Genomic DNA, 4622 nt, shown 5'->3' with positions numbered 1-4622 from the left:
ACAGAGCCCTTTTTTAGTGTCCGTTAGGTGAAACTACGCCGAATAGATAATGTCCTCGACATTAGCGGCGCAGCGCTTCGCTTTTTAAGAGCTAAGCCTAAGGGATCGTCATAATTTGTGATGCGGCAGAAGTCACGCTGCTTTCCTGGGATAATTAAAATGAACAGTGGCAGCCTAATGCTACGCTATCTAAGCTTTGCTCTGCCATTGGCTTGCTTTATTTGGTCAACTGTGAAAAAGGGTTGGGTTTTCCAACTCAATAAGAACATTTTCGAAGTAAGAATCAAAGGTGCGGATATGATGGAATTGGCAGACATGCCAGTTTAGGTTTCTGGTGACCTTACTCAGTCGTGGGGTTCAAATCCCTCTATCCGTATTCCTTGAAGTTATACAATCATTAGGCTTCTAGTAAGAAATCGAATAGACAAAAGCTATTTGCCTTAACTCTTGCTGCCCTTGACAAATCTGTGCATGCTTCCACAGACTTAGGTATCGATGACTGTGGTTTCCTATCCTTAAGGCAGATTCCATGGCTAAAACCCATGAATCCACTTACTCTTATTTTCATTAACTTTCTTTGTTGTTTATGATAGGTCATGCTGGCTTAAGTTTGCAGCGCTTCAGGAGAGGGTCCTCCTTCCCTTACCTTAGTGGGATTTTGGCTGGTCGACCTTAGCGAAAGATACGCAAACTTTCGTACCTTGGAATGCCAGTCAGTGTGTTGTTCCCTTCAGTCCACAGGTTACGATCAGTGCCGGGGAAGCGTTTCAGCAGCGGCAAGCCACTACCACTGCGATTTGATCTGCTGCCCACGTGTTTTAGATTCCTCGTAGCTTGCGCCTGTCCTTGAGAACTTAATCCATCCCGATCCATTGCTATTCCTTAGAAGGAAAGAAGATAGTTGGACAGAGAGTCTGATTCAGACGAGCCATAGAGACCCAGAATGAAAGAGCAAGTCTGAAGCATCAGTAGTGACAGCCTACGAGGTTTCGGTATTTGACTCGTGCCTGCTTCGTCTCCATGCTATCTGTCCTACGGCCTTATGCCCTGTTCTTTACGAAATTAATTCGGTAAATAATAGTATAGACTTGTACACCGTAGAAGTTTTAGTCATATATGCATTAAGTCAAATGTTTAATGATATCCTTAGGTAAATCCAGTATTGAAATGAAGTGGCTACAGTAACGGATAAACAAACACCCGGCATTAGCGTTCAACATCGTAATCTTTGCAGCCACCTCCTGCCGCTAACATTTTTCATTTAATACGTTAGTAGTTATTAAACTATACGTTATGTTTTGGTTATCTGACGACATCCAACGTGTTTGGTAGGTAGATAGGCTTTCTATTGAGAAAAAGGAAAGTCCCTTACACATCATTTGTAAGGGAAATTTATGATGAAAGAAAGGAAGCTAAAAAGAAAGGAGATCAAGTTATCTCATCTTTACATAAATTAACCATGAATTTCCCTATACGGGAGTTCGGCATCAAACCTGATTGTAATATAACAGAAATCTGCAATCAAGAAAGAGTTAATAAACTAATCTTTATCAATTTCACATGGTAGAACAATTAAACAATACCCCACTACTTAAGCTATACGGAACCCTACAAAGATTGTCTGATGAACTTTTATAGATGCAAAAGCCCATTGCGGGATTCAATTAACAATAACAGTTCAGCTGCAGTGCAAATGTCAGCTGCAATTACATCTTATGCTAGGATACACATGTATCCCTATATTTCTTTACCAGGTTGCTACTACACAGATACTGATTCAGTATGTTGGACAAACCACTTCCTGACTTGAGGTATCCTCAGTGGAATTAGGTAAACTTAAATTAAGCATAAAGTTAAAGAGGGATACTTTTTAGTACCTAAATGCTATACATTAGTCTTAGAAAGCGAAGATGTAATAATTCGTAACAAAGGATTGGCTAAAAAACGAAGTTAACCTTCAATGGTCATTGATCAATAGAAAGATATAAGCGTTATAACGAACCGCACTGTTCAAGCAAACTTCTGCATAGATTGGAAAAAGTTAAATATTTATAAAACAACCATAATGTTAAATATGGGTATTAATCCATCAAGCAAGCAAAAGAGACCTTATAATAGACGAAAACAATAAATGGGTTGGTACCTCGAAATTACCACTTTATAACCCAAAAGCCAATTGATTCACTACAAAGCAAAGAGACACGCAGTGTACCACTTTATAACCAAAAGCCAATTGATTCTACGCATAACGATTCATTACAAAGTAAAGAGGCACGCACGCAGTGAAGCAATGAAGCTCTTTAAAGAACTACAAATTGAGCGTGAACATAGGGCTAAAAGAGAAAAGAACTCTTTGATTTACTAACATATAATAAACAACTCTTAAAGAACTACAAATTGAGCGTAAACATAGAGCTGAAATAACTAAAGAACAACAAAATTCAAATGAATACAATAAACAACTCTTAAAAAAATTGCAAATTAAATACAATGACCTTAAGAAAGATTTAAAGCCTTGGAGTTAAGTATTATTAGCAAACATCCCACAAGCTAAAGGATGAAAAACCTGGGAAAAGGATGATTTATCAAGCCCACCTAAAGGTAAACATCAAAAATGATTTACCAAGCAAAGACTTTATAAGCAAAAGAGTTTTTTTAACTAAACTATAGAACTCCTTAATAGTATTTAAAAGCTTCAAAGGCAAAGGAGGATAAAAATCAAGACTCTGAAACTACGTTCAAGTGTAATTTCGGGGCTCCATTTATTTAACTAAAACTAATTTAGAGAAAGCATTTAGCAACGGATAATTTTTACAGTCTTTGCGTGCCTAAAATAACTGCTAGCTATCTATGGTACTTAGCAAGTGAGCTGCTTTTGATTCTTTCCCTATTTCTAGTAGTATGTCACGCAGTCTAAGAAAATATTGGCATGTAAAAGTTAAAAAAAGCGAAACCCCATATCAATAAAGCAAGAGCAAAGGACAAAGAGCGCATAAAGAGTGGGCAAAGTTAGTGTCAGACATGTATAGTGGTCGAATAGTTAATACAGGTTATGGCTTGAAAGGACTAATTACTGTGATTCGTGGAGCTATCAATTGGTTTAGATCCGTTAGTCGACGCAAAAAATTTTACCCAAAAACTCCCCGTGACCGAGGAATCGTGTAATCATGCCTCTAATTCACGTATTGGCGAATCGTCTGCATGTGGGCGACGAGATGCGGTTTATTCCTTGGCTTTAGATCTTTTCAATTTGTTCAATCGCATCTAAAGCTTACTTTTCGTTGTAGATTTAACGCTGCCTTTGTTTTGTTTAGCTGTGGATTAATTGCTTTGCTTTTTGTCTTAATACTAATTGCATTCCTGCTTGTTTTTTTCTTTTCTTGTGCTGCTTTACCTTGGTTAGCGTTCCGGAACGCGTTGTATGCCTGTCTCTGCGACTCAGCGGTATTGACTAAAGCCAGCCCTGCAGGCGGGCAAAGACTGGATCCGACCGCACCGCGCCAAGTGTCCAGTGCTGAGTTGTATGTTCGCTATGGTCTTGAAGTAAGACGAAACAAAAAGGTTATGAATACAAAAGATGAAAAACCCAATACGAAAAAAAAGATTAAACTAAAAAAGTTTATGTAAACGCTTTATCTGTTTTTAAAGCCAGTATCCCGCGTTCAACGAGATGGAAGACCAACGTTTTCTATCTATCGTTGGTTTTATGACAACAAATCTGGGAACCAGTCGACCAGATTGTTACACAATAAAGGGGTTTTAACCCCTATCGCAGAATCTAAAGCAGCCTTAGACGCCTTCCGATTACCGGAAGGTTGGGGGCACTTTTACGTTCTTTCACAGATCAGTAGTTGAGGGAATACCCTTGGTATGTCTCTTACCGCAATAGCTGATATTGCGGGGATCCATATTTAACTTTATTACTTCAGATCGTGCGAATATATTCTTTATTTATCGAAAGTCGAAGTAATAAAGGTAAAACTACCTAGATCAAATTCTTACGCGGCAAGATGCCCGTGAAATAGTTAAAGAAAATGAACATTTAGGGGCTCTAATGTCAAATGCAGAAGAGCTGCTAAATTTATTGGGATTCCTAACTAAATTAAAAGGGGAGAAACTAGGCTCCATAAGCGTATTTTCGACTGTGTCGAGAGATTGTTGGAAACACCCTGATAATCTAAAATGCCTTTAATCCCTTATTTTTACAATATACGGGCAGGGCTCCGCCTACCCATTACTCACTTTTTGAAACTCATTTTGCTTTTCGTTTTTCATGGCTATACGCTATGCCAACGCCGTCTTAATGCCTGATAGTATGGCTTTCCCTTTAGGTCAAAAATACTCACCTTAAACCGCCCCCTTTTCGAAAGGAAAGGACTACTGGTATGGTTCCAGAGCTTGCTTGTGTTGGTTAGGTTGGCAGGGTCTGGATGTTTGTGTCCAGGCTGGCGGTGTTTTATTAAAATGTAAATTTGCTTACTTTTTGTAAAAAAAGTTATAACATAGAACGAACACTGAGGAATTATTCTCCTCCCGGAGGTATGGCTGAGCGGCTTAAGGCATTGTTTGCTAAATCAACATACAATACATTGTATCATGGGTTCGAATCCCATTTCCTCCAA

The sequence above is a fragment of the Adiantum capillus-veneris genome, chromosome 1 (genome assembly GCF_014529385.1).
Source record: "Adiantum capillus-veneris isolate H3 chromosome 1, ASM1452938v2, whole genome shotgun sequence".
NCBI classification, from domain to species: domain Eukaryota; kingdom Viridiplantae; phylum Streptophyta; class Polypodiopsida; order Polypodiales; family Pteridaceae; genus Adiantum; species Adiantum capillus-veneris.
The sequence above is the reverse complement of the archived record's forward strand: the minus strand, read 5'-3'. Positions refer to the sequence as shown.